Source organism: Aegilops tauschii, chromosome 3 (genome assembly GCF_002575655.3).
Source record: "Aegilops tauschii subsp. strangulata cultivar AL8/78 chromosome 3, Aet v6.0, whole genome shotgun sequence".
Taxonomy (NCBI): Eukaryota; Viridiplantae; Streptophyta; class Magnoliopsida; order Poales; family Poaceae; genus Aegilops; species Aegilops tauschii.
In genome coordinates this window covers 28,518,892-28,539,475 of record NC_053037.3, presented here as the reverse complement: position 1 = coordinate 28,539,475, position 20,584 = coordinate 28,518,892, and positions in this window count along the sequence as shown.

Here is a 20,584-nt window from a genome sequence, read left to right as displayed (position 1 = left end):
AATTAATGAGTTGCTTAATTTAGAGGCTGATAGAGCTATGAACATGCTTAAAAACATTATAGCGGTTAAACCAATGAAAGAGAGTGATATAATTGGGCGTTGGCGAGGTGGAATACATGTGTGAGGATCTGGTACTTACGAGTCTTTATGATACGAAGACCTTTTAGGTGGAGGATCATGCGGCTCTTCTATGGGATCGTGACGGATAAGCCCAAATGCACACGAAAGAAGAAGGTGTATGGCCTACTGTGTGTTGGAGTGCGAGGATTAAAATCAAGAAGAAATTTCATGACGATCCATGTCGGCTAGCGCTTGATCCGACGCATGTCAGCTTCTCTGTCCCACATTGGGGCACTGACGGTTGATGTCGCTAGACGCAGAGGATGCAGACTGCAGACACTCCCCCCCTCCCCCCGCCTTGAGCGACACGGGTGGCAAATCATAGCCGTCCCTGACGGCTTCCCCACCCCTTCTTCTCGTTGTCGCCATTAGTGTCTGGGTCATGGGGCGAGACACAGGTGCCAGAATGGCACAACCAGCTTATATACGGGCGTGGCGTGCCATGCCAGGGTTGTGCCAGCCCATTGACCAATTTTGCTCTCTCTCTCTCTCTCTCTCTGAACGGGCTCGTCTATGGCTCGCTTATTTTTACTTTTATACCTTCTGTTATATTTTCAAAAATTTCTAGAATACATATATTTCATAAAGAATTACTTCAGTTTTGAAAAATAATTAGCAGTGTTAAAAACTATTAATATTATTTAAAAAATGTTTCAAAACGTATTTGAATTTTTTCACGTGTATTCAATTTTTTTTCAAAAGCATGTATTTCAAAAAGTGTTAAGCATGTATTTGAAAAATATCAAATAAATGTTTAAAATGTATATGAATTTTTTAAATGTGTACAAAAAAAGGTAGACTCCAAAACATGTATTTGAAAAAAAATGTCAATCGTTGTATTAAAAACAATGTTAAATCATGTACTCCCTCCAATCCATATTATTTGTCGCTCAAACGGATGTATCTAGACACATTTCAGTGCTAGAAACATCCGTTTGAGCGGCAAGTAATATGGATCGGAGGGAGTATTTAAAAAAATGTTAATCATGCATTTAAAAAAATGTATTTATAAAATTTTAGTCATGTATTTTAAAAATGTTAAACATGTGTAAGAAAAATATTTCTTATGTATACACAAAAAGATGTACAATATGTATGAAAAAAGTAGACATCAAAAAACGTATCTGAAAACATGTTAATGTATTTAAAACATGTTAAACAAGTATAAGAAAAATGTTTCTAATGTGAAGGGGAAAAACGTACAATATGTATGAAAAAGGTAGACATCAAAACATATATATGAAAAAATGTTAATGTATTTTAAAAATGTTAAACATGTATAAGAAAATGTTTCTTATGTATACTAAAGCTATACAATCCATATAAAAATACACATCAAAACATATATCTGAAAAATGTAAATCATGTGTTTGAGAAATGATAAGCAAGTATAGAAAGTCCCTACTGTATACAAAAAGTGTACAATCTGTAGACCTCAAAACATATATTTTTAAAAGTTCATCATGTATTTTAAAAATGTTAAACATATAAAAAAATGTTCCTGTTGTGTACAGACAATGTGAAAAAGGAAAAAAAGCAAAAGAAAACCAGAAACAAACAAAATAACAAAGAAAAAAAAACAGAAAACCAAAGAAATCAATGCAAGACAGTGGAACACAGTGAAAAATGAAAATAAAACATGAAAGGAACAAATGAAAAGTAAGCAAAAAAAAAGAATAGGAGAATGAAAAGGAAAAAAGAAAAAGCCAAGAAAACGATGCAGAAGATGAACGCAGTAAAAAATGGTGCAAGGCCCAGTAGTGTAGCGACAGAAAAATACCGAGAGAAGCATACGTCTTGCTACAAGCGAGATATATAACTCTTGCGCATACGAACCAGTGACTCGGAGCTCGTATTCCTTTCCTGTTTGCAGCTGCAAACCAACGCAAACCCTATATCTCGCTCATAGCAAGTTGAATCGCCCGCTCACCTGAAGGGGTTTCCACCCTCCGTAGTTACCGAGCCAGCCCATTGTCATCTTTTCTCCGTTGTTTGATCGATCGAGACGCTTGCTCGTTTTCGCTTACTCATTTAAAATTTTCCTTCCTATTTGGGTTTCTTTTATTATTATTGTCTTTTGGTTTTCTCTGTTTCTTCACTGGTTACTATATTTTTATTTATTTTTCTTTGTTTTGTCATCAATTTTCTTCGTTTTTTTCATGGTTTTCACTGGTTTTTCTTTTCTGTAACTTTTCTATGTTTTTTCTTGGGTTTCACTGATTTTTTGCTTTTCTTTCCCTTTTTTCATTGTTTCTTTCTTGGTTTTCGTTGGTTTTCTTTGTTTTCCTTTTGTTTCTTTCTTGATTTTCACTGTTTTCCATTATTTTGTACTGGTTTCTTTGGTTTCATTTTTTTGTTTATTTTTATTTCATTTCCTTTGTTCCTTTTTTGATTTCTTATTTTCCCTTCATTTTCCTTTGTTTTTCTTTTTGGTTTCCATCATTTTTTCTTTCAATTTTCATATATAACAGGAATATTTAATATACATGTTCAATATTTTATTCAAATACATAAAACATTTTTTGTATACACATTGAACATTTTTTAAAATACCTGTTTAGCATTGTTTTCAAACATATGATTTCTATATCAACCTTTTTATTTCATACGTATTGACATTTCTTTTATATACCAGCAACATTTTATACACACATTTCACACTTTTCAGTTACATGATTAAGATTTTTTAACAGATATCATTTTATGTCTACTTTTTCCATACACACTGTACATTTTATATACATCAAGAATATTTTTATACACATGTTTAACATTTTTTAAATACATGATTAATATTTTTTAGACATGTATATTTTAGGTCTGCTTTTTTGTATAAACAATTGTACATTTTTTTATACACTAGGATTTTTTTCATAGACATTTAACATTTTTCAGATACATGATTAAAATCAGACCCTAGTTCCCCATTACCAAATCCCTCCCAGCAAACCAAAACCCACTTGTGTGCAAGTCGCCGGCCATGGAGAAGTGGTATGTCCATTTTGCATCATGCTTTTATATTGATATTTATTGCATTATGAGCTGTTATTACATATTATATCACAATACTTATACCTTTTCTTTCTTATTTTACAAGGTTCACATGAGGAGGAAGAATGCCGGCAGCTGGAATTCTGGACTGGAAAAGGAGCAAATATTAGAGACCTATTCTGCACAACTCCAAAAGTCCTGAAACTTCACGGAGAATTTTTTTTTTGGAATATATAAAAAATATTGGGCGAAGAAAGCACCAGAGGGGGGCCACCTGCCATCCACAAGGGTGGAGGGCGTGCCCCCCTACCTTGTGGGCCACCTGGCAGGCCCCCGATGCCCATCTTCTGCTATATGGTGTCTTTTGCCCTAAAAAAACCAGGAGGAAGTTTTCGGGACGAAGCGCCGCCGTCTCGAGGCGGAACCTGGGCAGAACCAATCTAGGGCTTCGGCGGAGCTGTTCTGCCGGGGAAACATTCCTCCGGGAGGGGGAAATCATCGCCATCATCATCCCCAACGATCATGTCATCGAGAGGGGGTCAATCTCTATCAACATCTTCACCAGCACCATCTCCTCTCAAACCCTAGTTTATCTCTTGTATCCGATCTCTGTCTCAAAACCTCAGATTGGTACCTGTGGGTTGCTAGTAGTGTTGATTACTCCTTGTAGTTGATGCTAGTTGGTTTATTCGGTGAAAGATCATATGTTCAGATCCTTAATGATAATTAACACTCCTCTGATTATGAACATGAATATGCTTTATGAGTAGTTACGTTTGTTCCTGAGGACATGGGAGAAGTCTCATTATAAGTAATCATGTGAATTTGGTATTCGTTTGATATTTTGATGAGATGTATGTTGTCTTTCCTCTAGTGGTGTTATGTGAACGTCGACTACATGACATTTCACCATGATTTGGGCCTAGGGGAAGGCATTGGGAAGTAATAAGTAGATGATGGGTTGCTAGAGTGACAGAAGCTTAAACCCTACTTTATGTGTTGCTTCGTAAGGGGCTGATTTGGATCCATATGTTTCATGATATGGTTAGATTTATCTTAATTCTTCTTTCGTAGTTGCGGATGCTTGCGAGAGAGGTTAATCATAAGGGGGAGGCTTGTCCAAGGAAGGACAGCACGCAAGCACCGGTCCACCCACATATCAAATTATCAATGTAACGAACGCGAATCATATGAGCATGATGAAAACTAACTTGACAACAATTCCCATTTGTCCTCGGGAGCGCTTTGCTTTATATAAAAGTTCGTCCAGGCTTGTCCTTTGCTACAAAAAGGATTGGGCTACCTTGCTGCATCTTAGTTACTTTTTTTACTTGCTACCCGTTACAAATTATCTTATTACACAACTATCTGTTATCGATAATTTCAGTGCTTGCAGAGAATACCTTACTGAAAACCGCTTGTCATTTCCTTCTGCTCCTCGTTAGGTTCGACACTCTTACTTATCGAAAGGACTACAATAGATCCCCTATACTTGTGGGTCATCAAGACTCTTTTCTGGTGCCGTTGCCGGGGAGTGAAGCGCCTTTGGTGAGTGGAATTTGGTAAGGAAACATTTATATAGTGTGCTGAAATTTACTGTCACTTGTTACTATGGAAAATAATCCTTTGAGGGGCTTGTTCGGGGTATCTTCACCCCGACCGGAAGAGCAAATAGTTGCTCCTCAACCTACTGAACCTACTGAAAATATTTATTATGAAAATCCTTCGGGTATGATGGAGAAACTGCTAGCTAATCCTTATGCAGGAGATGGAACATTACATCCTGATATGCATCTAATCTATGTGGATGAAGTTTGTGGATTATTTAAGCTTGCAGGTTTGCCCAAGGATGTTGTCAAGAAGAAGGTCTTCCCTTTATCTTTGAAGGGAAAGGCATTGACCTGATATAGGCTATGTGATGATATTGGATCATGAAACTACAACCGATTGAAATTGGAATTTCATCAGAAGTTTTATCCTATGCATCTGGTTCATCGTGATCGGAATTATATATATAAGTTTTGGCCTCGTGAAGGAGAAAGTATCGCTCAAGCTTGGGGGAGGCTTAAGTCAATGTTATATTCATGCCCTAATCATGGGCTCTCAAGAGAAATTATTATTCAAAAAATTTATGCTCGGCTTTCTCATAATGATTGATCCATGCTCGATACTTCTTGTACTGGTTCTTTTATGAAGAAGACTATTGAATTCAAGTGGCATTTATTGGAAATAATTAAACGCAACTCTGAAGATTGGGAACTCGACGAAGGTAAGGAGTCAGGTATAAACCTTAAGTTTGATTGTGTTGAATCTTTTATGGATACCGATGCTTTTCGTGAATTTAGCACTAAATATGGACTTGACTCTGAGATAGTAGCTTCTTTCTGTGAATCATTTGCTACTCATGTTGATCTCCCTAAGGAGAAGTGGTTTAAATATCATCCTCCCATTGAAGTTAAAGTAGTAGAACCTATTAAAGTTGAAGAAGAAACTATTAGTTATAATGTTGATCCTATTGTCCCTACTGCTTATATTGAGAAACCACCTTTTCCTGTTAGAATAAAAGATCATGCTAAAGCTTCAACTCTGGTTCGTAAGAGTTATACTAGAACACCTACGCCCCCTGAACAAGTTAAAGTTGAACCTAGTATTGCTATGGTTAAAGATCTCTTGGTTGATAATATTGATGGGCATGTTATTTATTTCTGTGATGAAGCTGCTAGAATTGCTAAACCTGATATGAAAGATAAACATAGACCTATTGTTGGCATGCCTGTTGTTTCTGTTAAAATAGGAGATTATTGTTATCATGGCTTATGTGATGTGGGTGCTAGTGTGAGTGCAATTCCTTTTTTCCTTATATAAAGAAATTATGAATGATATTGCACCTGCTGAGATAGAAGATATTGATGTTACTATTAAGCTTGCCAGTAGAGATACTATATCACCAATTGGGATTGTTAGAGATGTTGAAGTCTTGTGTGGGAAAATAAAATACCCTACTGATTTTCTTGTTCTTGCTTCCCCACAAGATGACTTTTGTCCCATTATATTTGGTAGACCTTTCTTGAATACTGTTAATGCTAAGATATACTGCGAGAAAGAAATTGTTACTGTTGGTTTAGGGGATATGTCTCATGATTTTAATTTCTCTAAATTTCGTAGACAACCCCATGATAAAGAATTGCCTAGTAAGGTGTAGGAGATATGCCCTAGAGGCAATAATAAATGTTATTGATTATCTCCCTGTTCATAATTATGTTTATGTTCCATGCTATAACTGCTGTGGTTCCCGAGCCCGTATATCCATAAAGGCTCTGGGGAGAACCCATATGCACGTGTGGAATAATAAACGGTAAAATGTATTCCTAGTCGCGCATCTAAGACTAGCTCAAGTGTTGCATGATGATTATGTTTTGCCAATCATGGGCATGTCTATGCCCAGCAACTTTGAGGGCAAAATGTTAAGAGAACATTTGTGTTGAATCGACCCGGATTGATGTTATGCTATGAGATTCATTCATCACAAGTTAATGGTACATAACATAGAGATGGTTAACGTTTGCATGATTCCTTAGACCATGAGAGTATCGAGTTTCTTCATGCTTGCTTCATGAACTTTGGGGTTTGTTAAACGTCATCCGTAAATGGGTGGCTATTACGGCGGCTTACGGGTTCATGGAAAAGTGTGTCAAGTAACTTGATAGCTCAAGATTGGGATTTGCTCCTCCGACGATGGAGAGATATCTCTGGGCCCTCTCAGTGTTACGGTATCCATCATCGTCTGGCCAGACACTTTGTGATTTGATCACGGGGATGCCGGAACACGATAACGAGAAAAGAGAACAATACCGGTAACGAGGTAACTAGCAAAGTGGACAAGTTGTTGATCCACGGGAATGCCAACATGTCTCACCTCGGGTATTTGTAACATATCGCGAAGCAACAGGAATAGCACACGGCAACTGGAGGTTCACTCGAATATTTATTCGTGTGGGTATAGGGGTCAATATGGGTGTCCACGGCTCCGATGTTGATCATTGATCGGAAAGGGTTCCAGTCATGTCTATACTTCACCGAACCTATAGGGTCACACGCTTAAGGGTCATCTATCTGCTGAATACTAGACAAGGAGTCTGAGAGAAAATCACCGAAAAAGTTTCGGACAACGGAAAAGGTTCCGCAGAAAGAGGTCATCGGATGAGTTTCGATGAAACTGTAAAGTTGTTTCAGGGGATACCATAAAGTCAAATTGGTTTCAGCACATGCCTGATAATTCTTGGAGGGTGCCAGAATCATTCTGGAAGCTTTCTGGAATTTTTCGGGATAATAACCGGATATGCTCCGGAGCTGCCGGAACCACTTCAGATGCTTTTCGCAGATGAAAATCGCTAAACCGGAATTGTTTCGGAACGCGTTGAAAATAATTTTGGTGGGTACTGGAAATGTTCTAAGCCCACACAAATATTTTCAGTTCGATCAGACGCTGAAAATGTCGTCGTGAATAGTGAAAATCAGCTTTATGGTTACTTTATGGAAAGCCAGCTTTTGGGGCTTTGCTCCAAAAGATCTTGGGGATGACATGGATGGATAGGAGCCATTTTTTGGGCCCCTCATGGGGGTGTGACAGGCCACATGGGGTATCCCCCCTTGGGGACCCTCTTGTTCATTGGTTTCACTCCTAGGTCCTTATGGAAGGACCTCATTCATGTGCATTTTGGGTTTTTGTGTGAAACTACCCTACCCCTTGGGATTTCCTATAAATAGAGGTGGAGGGGCAGCCCTCCACACTCACTCTTTCTCACATACATGCCATTGCAATGATCTGGCTTCTTCTCTCCCTCCCAGCGAAATAGTTTCGTAGAGTCGAAAGGCTGTCTGGGTTCCGACAGGAACTAGTTCTGGACGGCGAAGCCCTGCCGGATAGCTAACACCGTATGTGTGCAACTCTGTAGAGAGGTCATAGTTTTGATCTTAGTGCCCTAAGGGGCTGTTCGAGAGTGCCTCCCGAAGGGCTGTCCAAGTGACGGTCCTTGTTTTGTGGGTCCTCCCGGAGGGCTGTCCGAGTGTCCGTTCGAGTTTCGAAGGTCCTCCCAAAGGGCTGTCCGCGACACCGTCTGGGGGACTGTTCGACCGCCTCCCGGAGGGCTGTCCGTATGGCGGATGAGGGTATACATCCTCGCGGTTGGGAGGTTGTAAATCCTAGCTGCGGGGATCTGCACCGCCGATCGTCATCGACTCTACTTCCGCTGCGCTACGAGTCGGTAACGAAAAAGATCAAACCTTGTATGCAGTCTTCATAGTGGTCCTGGGCTGGTGCGTAGGTCAGAAATTTTTTGTTTTCTGCTGCGTTACCCTACAGTGGCATCATGAGCCGTGCTATGCGTAGATGCAGGTTGCGATCTAGAATACATAGAGATGTATGGGTATTGCATAGTATAATTAAGTAGTAGATGAGATCTATTGCTTAAAATTATTTATGCGGGTGACAGATGAAATCTGTTACCCGATGTTCTTGTTGCTTCCCTAGAATTTGCGTTTGCTCAATCTCGAGACAGCATGGTGGAATTTGACAAAGTTCTGGCAATCCGTGATCCTGATTGATCATGGAAGTGCTATCAGTTCTTTGGGTTCTGCCGTAGTCAAAAGAAAGATGAAATTCGCAGACGATAGGGCAATGCAGATATGATCTGCACGGGGGTCATGCGTATGACGAAGTTTTGTATGGGGTTCGAGATTTTATTGTCTCGTGCTTCATACACCCTGCAAAGTTAATCTAGCGACATGAACTATCATACTTGATGATGAACGTTGGTCGCTGCGGTTTAAGTCAAAACCTTAGAAGCCACGTAGAATAAATTTTGCATAAACCGATTAGAGGTGTCTAACTTGGTTTTGCAGGATGTGCATGTGATGTGGTATAGTAGTGCTCATACTAATTCGATTATGTATGAGATGACTATATGATGTAATTTGATTAACATGACCTGCATGTCATGATTCGGCATGATGGCTGGAGCCATATGATTGCACTTTAATGACCTGCGTGTCAACCTTAAGTAATGCATTAATTTTATACGCTATGGAGATAGCAATATTATCTGGTGCATCGACAAGGTGGTGGCAATCTTCGCGAAGGTGAACACCAACACGAATGCCGAAGACGAAGAAATGAAATACTTCTCCGTCAGAAAGGGCTATACCATATCATGCTATTATGAATTGCCTGAGATGTTTATCCCTTATGATGCACCCTTCTTGATTGCACGGTAGTCGCTTTTTATTAGGGTGATCTCTCACAAAAATACCAAGTAGTTAGTGTTCTCCCAAGTGTAGCACCGTCACGGCACCTATCTTTTCGGGGTCCCCCGTGTCACACGGGTACGAACGATTAGAGAAGTGTGAGGCGGGTGAGTTGAGACCTCGCAGCGAGATCACTTTGTTGTCTTGACGTTCAGGCATGACCGTCATGAGCTCGGAACACACGCATCGAAGGATGAACAAGAGTCACATAGAGATGTGATTGGCAAGTTGGCCTACCGGTTGAGATTTTTCTTCATCAGTGGTGTTACACCAATGGCGAACAATTTGAAATGTGGGTCTTGTATCACTGACAATCAATTTTGACAGATATTGATTTGAGTGGGAGCGCACTGTTGAATTAACATGTTTAATTCTTAGTGCAATTAATTATGAACATTGTCTAAGTGTTATATGCAAAATAGTTGTAGAATAATGGCTCGCATTTCCACCTTCCCTATTAAAATTGAATAGCTATTAAATATCTGGTTAAAACTTTACGGTTGGTAACGTAATGTGAGGATCGTCCTCAAGAGTGCCGAGAAGGACTTTGTCCTATCGCATGCTTTCGGTATTATCCCGCTAATGCTATGGATCATGCGACTCTCGTCCTTTGATACAAAAGCTATAATTCCGTTTTAGTCAAGTGCAATATGTTTGCTTCCATGAGACCCGAACTTCGAAAGTTTGGATAGTTATGTAATATTCATGGAATCTGAAAATCATTTTCAGAGACAGACAAAAGCTAAAAGATATGAGATATCCAAAGCAATGTTTGTTTGCAAACTATTAGTAAAAGTGTTTACTATGCATTAGACTGATAAAAGAGGGATCCAGGAGAACGCCTGCCATATGATGAAAGGTGAATAAAACAACAACTTAAAGAGAAAGGAAGTGTCCGAAGGGTGTTAGTAAGACTTTCACGCCTAGGAAGTCCGGGGCTAATGCCACTCTTAAGTTGGGTGCTTCTTCTGAGAGTAGGAGAAATACTAAAAGTTAAACTGTTAGAAGTATGAAGGCAAAAGGAAAGAAGACTGGAATATCCAGCTCATGTATGAATGTCATACAAGTTTTTGATGTATAGAAGGCTGGTCAAAGATATAGTTCTTGCGAATTATGGTTAAACATGTTAATCACTAATTCTTGGGTATTCTAAGTTAATCACAAACATGCCCGCTCGATTGCATTCTGTTGCAACTCGATGTAAGAACTACTATGGCCTGAAAGACTAGCCAGGAATGAGGTTGAGATACACACATGGAACATAGTAAATGTTACTATACCTTCCATCGGTGTATTACCCATGTATTTACTTTCATAATTCATTTTAGAGTTTCACACTCTAGCCCTTTGTATAAGGTATCTTGCAAGAAGGTTGTTCATAAGAGAACTTTTCATGTTCGGTGTTATGAATAACATAAGGGCCATACATTCATTATGAATGAGATGTATGTTATGAATATTGATTAATACATTACCTCTGGGTTTACCTTCATAATTCATTTTAGAGTTTCATACACTCTAGCCATTGCACAATGTTTGATGCAAGAGGGTTGTTCAGAAAAGAACAATTGTTGTTCAGAATTATGAATAACATAAGGGCCACACTTCCATCATCGATGGGACGTATGTTATGAATATTGATGGTAATATGGTACATCCATAAACACTGACGCTGAATGTCGCAAGACTAAAAGAATACCACACAAGTGTGGCACTGTATTTGGTCACATTGGAGAAACCCGCATGGAAAAATTCCATTGTGATGGATTTTGAAGTCATTTGATTTTGAATCATCTGACACTTGCAACTTTTCTCCGAAAAGTGAAGTGACTGAAATACCGTTCACAGGCCATAAGGAACGAGCAACAAACTTATTAGTGATCATACATTTTGATGTGTGTAGTTCAATAAATGTTGTTGCAAGTAGTGGATTTATATATCTTCAGAAATGACTCAAGTAGATATATGGATATTTGCTTGATGAGACGTAAGTCTGGATCTTTTGAAATCATTCGAAAGGTTTTCAAAAATGAAGTAGAAGTTATTGTAACAAGAAAATTACGTTTCTGCAATTTGATTGCACAAAGGAATATTTGAGTTACATGTTTAGCGAATGTCTGATGATGTGAAAGGGGTTTCATAACTTGCACCTCCCGGAACACCACTGCAAGTGAAAAGTCCGTGGAGATGTAATCTAACCATTTATGACATGGTAAGGTCAAAGATGACATAAATAAATTTGCCATTATCCTTTTTAAAGTGATGCTTTAGAGACTGCGGCTTTTACACTGAAAAGAGCTACATCGGGTCTGTTGAAATGAAGCCATGGTATGGTATGCCCAACCATGTTATATCTTTTCTTAACATTTGGAATATGGGGCTTGTGTAAAAGGTTACAAACCTATTCCAAATCAGACAAGTGCTACTTTGTAGGTTATACCAAAATGTTGGGTATTCCTCCCTCACTATACCGAGGCAAATAGTTTTGCCGCGAAACGGTGTGCTTTTAAAGAGAATGGTTCTTTCAAAAAGGTGAGTGGGAGAATAGTGCAACTCGACGAGATAAACAGTATCTTCATCAGATCAAAGGAAAGAGACCTTGGAAGAAATTCCAGAGTTTCCTACTGCGACTGATACGGAAGTCTCTACAATAAAATGTATGAACTTCGGTCGAACTTGCAGCTGAACCACGTAGGCAAAGCTCGTGCAAACCTCTCAGGTGCGCAAACGAGATATTGTTGTTAGACAACAATATACCTACGATACACAAGGAAGCGTTGATGGGCCCTGACTCCGGAATTGGCTAAATGCCAATACAACCCGAGTTAGTTTCCATATAAGTGATTCAAGATTAAAACCTTGATACTCCTTTCGGAAGACTTAGAGTCTAACGAATATTTATGGAACTTAAAACTGATACGGATAAAAATGTTTTATCCATAAAGCTCGACTTGTTGAAATAACAAGTTCAAGGAGTTGACTACAATGAGGTGGTTTCACCGTAGCGATGCTTAAAGTCGGTTCGGGTTGAACTAGCAATTAATACATATTTCAATCATGAGATATGAAACATGGATGATAAAAGGATTTCCATCTGATGGAAATGAAAGCTAGGACTTGTATATGATACAGTCCAAAGTAATTTGTCGATCCAGAGGATGCTAGTAGGTATGCAAACTTCAGAGTTCCAGCAATGGACAGAAGAGAGCAAAATGGAGTTGGAATCTTCATGTTTTGATGAAATGGTCAAAGGGTTTTTGACTTCATCAATGGGTAACGAAGATGCTTATAATTCAAGAAAGTAAGTGGGAGCGTAATAATATTTCTAAAAACCTTATGTGCTTGGCACATTGGTAATTGGAAATAAATTTCTTGACATGAATTAGGACTTCATTTGAAAATAGTTTTTCGATGAAGTGCTTAGGCTAAATAGCCTCAATATTAGGCATGATGATCTATGGAGATAGATTTACCTAATGGGGCTAAGCAATGAATACATATTGACAAGATGCTAAAACCTTTTAGCATTTAAAACGCCAAGGAGTGATTCTTGCCGAAGTCACATGGAAAGAGTTTTTGCAAGACTCGGTGTCCCAAAACACTGATGAGTAAAATACATGATGGAGATTCCACACACTCTTGTGTTTGGATTAATCATGTATTCCATGGTATGTAAAACAACCAGATATGTCCGATACTACCAAGGTGTTGCGAGTATGGATACCAAAGTGATCAAATTACTGATCATGGGACAACAGTGAAAGATGTCACGGAGTACTAGAGTAAGTACTGATGACATGGTTTTCTCGCAAGCAGAGATCATGAAGAGTTCGTTGTAAAATGTTACATCGATACAGTCTTCATCTTTTCTCCATGCGATTTTCGATTTAAATTAAGGGTTTTGTGTAACAGACAATGTGGTGGCACAGTTAGTTGGAATTTGTTCAAACTAGTTACTGTGGCGAATTCTATAACAAGGGCTAAGTATGTTGACGCTTTAGAAGCGACAAAGAAGATGTTGAATCATATAGTTCATTCATGAACTTAGTATGGTTCCAAGATGGCTTTTGATAATGGGACACTACTGCAGGTAGTTGCTCCATAACTCAGTCTGAGGAATCCAGGTTCGACCTGTGATTCACATACATACAAAGCCAAGTCCACACAAAATATGAATTTTGTGAAAACGTGAAAACGTGAGGACATGCAAAGATACACACGGAGTTGAAGCCGTCAGATCCGTTGGACATCAGGCTATACCACAAGCGAAGCATATTTACACCGGTGTGCCACAGGTGTGAAGTGCATTAGCATAAGCTAGATTATTGACTCTAGTGCAAGTGGGAGTCTGTAGGAGATATGCCCTAGAGGCAATAATAAATGTTATTGATTGTCTCCCTGTTCATAATTATGTTTATGTTCCATGCTATAACTGCTGTGGTTCCCGAGCCCGTATATCCATAAAGGCTCTGGGGAGAACCCATATGCACGTGTGGAATAATAAACGGTAAAATATATTCCTAGTCGTGCATCTAAGACTAGCTCAAGTGTTGCATGATGATTATGTTTTCCCAATCATGGGCATGTCTATGCCCAGCAACTTTGAGGGCAAAATGTTAAGAGAACATTTGTGTTGAATCGACCCGGATTGATGTTATGCTATGAGATTCATTCATCACAAGTTAATGGTACATAACACAGAGATGGTTAACGTTTGCATGATTCCTTAGACCATGAGAGTATCGAGTTTCTTCATGCTTGCTTCATGAACTTTGGGGTTTGTTAAACGTCATCCGTAAATGGGTGGCTATTACGGCGGCTTACGGGTTCATGGAAAAGTGTGTCAAGTAACTTGATAGCTCAAGCTTGGGATTTGCTCCTCCGATGATGGAGAGATATCTCTGGGCCCTCTCGGTGTTACGGTATCCATCATCGTCTGGCCAAACACTTTGTGATTTGATCACGGGGATGCCGGAACACGATAACGAGAAAAGAGAACAATACCGGTAATGAGGTAACTAGCATAGTGGACAAGTTGTTGATCCACGGGAATGCCAACATGTCTCACCTCGGGTATTTGTAACATATCGCGAAGCAACAGGAATAGCACACGGCAACTGGAGGTTCACTCGAATATTTATTCGTGTGGGTATAGGGGTCAATATGGGTGTCCACGGCTCCGATGTTGATCATTGATCGGAAAGGGTTCCAGTCATGTCTATACTTCACCGAACCTATAGGGTCACACGCTTAAGGGTCATCTATCTGCTGAATACTAGACAAGGAGTCTGAGAGAAAATCACCGAAAAAGTTTCGTACAGCGGAAAAGGTTCCGCAGAAAGAGGTCATCGGATGAGTTTCGATGAAACTGAAAAGTTGTTTCAGGGGATACCATAAAGTCAAATTGGTTTCAGCACATGCCTGATAATTCTTGGAGGGTGCCAGAATCATTCTGGAAGCTTTCTGGAATTTTCCGGGATAATAACCGGATATGCTCCGGAGCTGCCGGAACCACTTCAGATGCTTTTCGCAGATGAAAATCGCTAAACCAGAATTGTTTCAGAACGTGTTGAAAATAATTTTGGTGGGTACTGGAAATGTTCTAAGCCCACACAAATATTTTCAGTTCGATCAGACGCTGAAAAATGTCGTCGTGAATAGTGAAAATCAGCTTTATGGTTACTTTATGGAAAGCCAGCTTTTGGGGCTTTGCTCCAAAAGATCTTGGGGATGACATGGATGGATAGGAGCCATTTTTTGGGCCCCTCATGGGGGTGTGGCTGGCCACATGGGGTATCCCCCCTTGGGGACCCTCTTGTTCATTGGTTTCACTCCTAGGTCCTTGTGGAAGGACTTCATTCATGTGCATTTTGGGTTTTTGTGTGAAACTACCCTACCCCTTGGGATTTCCTATAAATAGAGGTGGAGGGGCAGCCCTCCACACTCACTCTTTCTCACATACATGCCATTGCAATGATCTGGCTTCTTCTCTCCCTCCCAGCGAAATAGTTTCGTAGAGTCGAAAGGCTGTCTGGGTTCCGGCAGGAACTAGTTCTGGACGGCGAAGCCCTGCCGGATAGCTAACACCGTATGTGTGCAACTCTGTAGAGAGGTCATAGTTTCGATCTTAGTGCCCTGAGGGGCTGTTCGAGAGTGCCTCCCGAAGGGCTGTCCAAGTGACAGTCCGAGTTCTGTGGGTCCTCCCGGAGGGCTGTCCGAGTGACCGTTCGAGTTTCGAAGGTCCTCCCGAAGGGCTGTCCGCGACACCGTCCGGAGGACTGTTCGACCGCCTCCCGGAGGGCTGTCCGTATGGCGGATGAGGGTATACATCCTCGCGGTTGGGAGGTTGTAAATCCTAGCTGCGGGGATCTACACCGCCGATCGTCATCGACTCTACTTCCGCTGCGCTACGAGTCGGTAACGAAAAAGATCAAACCTTGTATGCAGTCTTCATAGTGGTCCTGGGCTGGTGCGTAGGTCAGAATTTTTTTGTTTTCTGCTGCGTTACCCTACATAAGGATGAAATTATTGGTCTTGCTTCTATTCCCGTGCGTCCTACTGATCCTTTAGAACAATATTTTTTAGACCATGAAAATGATATGTTTATGAGTGAAAGAAGGAAATAGATGAAATATTGTTTAATCAAGGGCCTGTTCTGAAACACAATTTGCCTATTGAAATCCTTGGGGATCTTCCTCCACCCAAGGGTGATCGCGTGTTTGAGCTTAAACAATTACCCGATACTCTGAAATATGCTTATCTCGATGAAAAGAAGATATATCCTGTTATTATTAGTGCTAACCTTTCAGAGCATGAAGAAAAGAAATTATTGAAAACTTTGAAGAAGCACCGTGCAGCTATTGGATATACTCTTGATGATCTTAAGGGCATTAGTCCCACTCTATGTCAGCACAAAATTAATTTGGAGCCTGATTCTAAACCAGTTGTTGATCACCAACGAAGGATAAATCCCAAGATGAAAGAAGTGGTAAGAAATGAAATATTAAAGCTTCTGGAGGTAGGTATAATTTATCTCTAATAGTAGATGGGTAAGTCCTGTTCATTGTGTCCCAAAGAAGGGAGGTATTACTGTTGTTCCTAATGATAAGAATGAATTGATTCCACAAAGAATTGTTACAGGTTATAGAATGGTAATTGATTTTCGCAAATTAAATAAAGCTACTAGAAAAGATCATTACCCTCTACCTTTTATTGATCAAATGCTAGAAAGATTATCCAAACATACACATTTTTGCTTTCTAGATGGTTATTCTGGTTTCTCTCGAATACCTGTGTCAAAAGATGATCAGGAAAAGACCACTTTTACTTGCCCTTTCGGTACCTTTGCTTATAGATGTATGCCTTTTGGTTTATGCAATGCACATGCTACCTTTCAAAGATGTATGCCTACTATATTCTCTGATTTTTGTGAAAAGATTGTTGAGGTTTTCATGGATGACTTCTCCGTTTACAGAACTTCTTTTGATGATTGCTTGAGCAATCTTGATCGAGTTTTGCAGAGATGTGAAGAAACTAATCTTGTCTTGAATTGGGTGAAGTGCCACTTTATGGTTAATGAAGGTATTGTCTTGGGGCATAAAATTTCTGAAAGAGGTATTGAAGTTGATGAAGCTAAAGTAGATGCTATTGAAAAGATGTCATGTCCTAAAGATATCAAAGGTATAAGAAGTTTCCTTGGTCATGCTGGTTTCTATAGGAGGTTTATTAAAGACTTCTCTAAAATTTCTAGGCCTCTCACTAATCTCTTGCAAAAAGATGTTCCTTTTGTTTTTGATGATGATTGTGTAGAAGCATTTGAAATACTTAAGAAAGCCTTGATTTCTGCATCTATTGTTCAACCACCTGATTGGAATCTACCCTTTGAAATTATGTGTGATGCTAGTGATTATGCTGTTGGTGCTGTTCTAGGACAAAGAGTTGATAAGAAATTGAATGTTATTCATTATGCTAGCAAAATTCTAGACAATGCCCAGAGAAATTATGCTACTACTAAAAAAGAATTTTTAGCAGTTGTTTTTGCTTGTGATATGTTCAGATCTTATATTGTTGATTCCAAAATAACTGTTCACACTGATCATGCCGCTATTAAATATCTTTTGGAAAAGAAAGATGCTAAACCTAGACTTATTAGATGGGTTCTCTTGTTACAAGAATTTTATTTGCATATTATTGATAGAAAGGGTGCTGAGGACCCCATTGCAGACAGCTTGTCTATGTTAGAAAATGTTCTTGATGACCCACTGCCTATTGATGATAGTTTTCCTGATGAGCAATTAGCTGTCATAAATGCTTCTCATAATACTCCATGGTATGCTAATTATGCTAATTACGTTGTTGCTAAATTTATACCACCTAGTTTCCCATACCAGCAAAAGAAAAAGTTTTTCTATGATTTAAGACATTACTTTTGGTATGACCCACATCTTTGTAAACAAGGAGTAGATGGTGTTATTAGACGTTGTGTACCTGAGCATGAACAGGAACAGATCCTACGTAAGTGCCACTCCGAGTCCTATGGAGGACACCACGCTGGAGATAGAACTGCACATAAGGTATTGCAATCTGGTTTTTATTGGCCCACTCTCTTCAAGGATGCTCGTGAGTTTGTCTTGTCTTGTGATGAATGCCAGAGAATTGGTAATGTTAGTAAACGTCAGGAAATGCCTATGAATTATTCACTTGTTATTGAACCATTTGATGTTTGGGCCTTTGATTATATGGGACCTTTTCCTTCCTCTAATGGGTCTACACATATTTTAGTTGCTGTTGATTACATTACTAAGTGGGTAGAAGCTATTCCAACTAGTAGTGTTGATCATAACACTTCTATTAAGATGCTTAAAGAAGTTATTTTTCCGAGGTTTGGAGTCCTTAGATATTTGATGACTGATGGTGGTTCACATTTTATTCATGGTGCTTTCCGTAAATTGCTTGCTAAATATGATGTAAACCATAGAATTGCATCTCCATATCACCCTCAGTCTAGCGGTCAAGTAGAATTAAGCAATAGAGAGATTAAATTGATTTTGCAAAAGACTATTAATAGATCTAGAAAGAATTGGTCCAAGAAACTTGATGCATTATGGGCTTATAGAAATGCTTATAAGAACCCTATGGGTATGTCTCCGTACAAAATGGTTTATGGAAAAGCATGTCACTTACCTCTTGAACTAGAACATAAAGCTTATGGGCTATCAAAAGGTCAACTATGATTTCAAACTTGCCGGTGAGAAGAGTTTGTTTGACATAAGCTCGCTTGATGAATGGAGAATGCAAGCCTATGAGAATGCCATGTTATTTAAAGAAAAGGTTAAAAGATGGCATGATAAAAGGATACAGAAGCGTGAGTTTAATGTAGGTGATCATGTTTTGCTATACAACTCTCGTTTAAGATTTTTTGCAGGAAAGCTTCTCTCTAAATGGAAAGGTCCTTACAATATCAAGGAGGTCTATCGGTCCGGTGCCATCAAGATCAACAACGCCGAAGGCACAAATTTGAATGTGGTAAACAGTCAAAGAATCAAGCATTATATCTCAGGTACTCCCATAAATGTTGAAACCAATATTATTAATACCATAACACCGAAGGAGTACATAAGGGATACTTTCCAGAACGTTTCAGACTCTGAAAAGAATAAGTATGTGGCACGGTAAGTAAACCGACTCCAAAATTGTTCTAATAGATATTTTTCTCTGTTTTGGAATATTTAAAAAATTAGGAAAATTAAAAGTAGCCCGAAAGATGCACGAGGGGACCACAAGGGTGGAGGGCGCGCTCTACCCCCCTGGGTGCCCCCCGCCTTGTGGCCACCTCGTGTGCCCTCCGGACTCCGTTTTCTTGCACAATAATTCTTTTGGTCGGTAAATTTTCATTATATAATCTCCCGAAGGTTTTGACCACCGTACCACGACAAAATCTTCTGTTTTTGTTTCAAGCTGTTTTTCTGATAGATCTAGATCACCATGACATCTCCAAGTGCCCCCAAGGACAAGTTTTCTAGGAAGGTCATCAACCCCTACCTTGCGGAGGTGCTGCGACACCCTCAAGCCATTGAGATGCGTGAGGGGGTGCTGCACATCTGCGATGTTGAGGGGTCGAAGAAGACTGGAAGCGTGGAGACAAGACTCGAAGCAATGGAACAACAAGTTTTCAAGTGTCAAGGGATGGTGGAACGTGGACTCAACACCAATCACACGATGATCGCGGAGTTCACCAACAATCACAAGCTGGATGCCAAGAACATTGAGGAGGCCATCTTCAAGCTTCACGAGAAAATCGAGCATCTCCAAGCCCAGATCTATGACCTGCAAAACCAAAACTGTGAGTATGAATACAGATTTAAGAGGATGAGTTTGGCTGCAAATTCGAGGATCCCGGAGACTCGTTCATCTTTCTATGATGGTGAGCCTATGCCTTGGAAGATGGATGACAAGCCTACTAGATCAACAACTCCATCATCACCTCCCAAGAAAGAGACATAAATACATGGTATGGGCACTCCCATTGGCAACTGCCAAGCTTGGGGGAGGAGCCCCGGTATCGTATCACCATCACACCTTTACCTTTATCATTTTTCTTAGTTCGATCCTTTTGGTTATATCTTTATCTAGTAGAATAAAAGTTTTTAGTATGATTTAGCTTTGAGTTTTGCTTTATGTTCCCTCTATGTAACCGAGTCCGTGAGCTATATAATAAAGAGTAGTTTTGAGTTGAGGGCTTTGCTATCTTGCTATGATCTTGAGGGAATAAAAGAAAAGAAAGAAATAAAAAAAGATTATATAATGATCTTATGGAGAGTAATGACTTCACATATAAAGAGTATGATGAATAAAAGTTGTTGAGAGTTGACAAACATAGTTTTGGTCATTGTTGCAATTAATAGGAAGTAATAAAGAAAGAGAGGCTTCACATATAAATATACTATCTTGACATCTTTTGTAATTGTGAGCACTCATTAAAATATGACATGCTAATAAGTTGATGTTGGACAAGGAAGACAACATAATGGGTTATGTTTTCTTATATCCGAATAGAAGTTATATTGTGATGGATCCTCCAACATGTTGAGCTTGCCTTTCCCTCTCATGCTAGCCAAATTCTTTGCACCAAGTAGAGATACTACTTGTGCTTCCAAACATCCCTAAACAC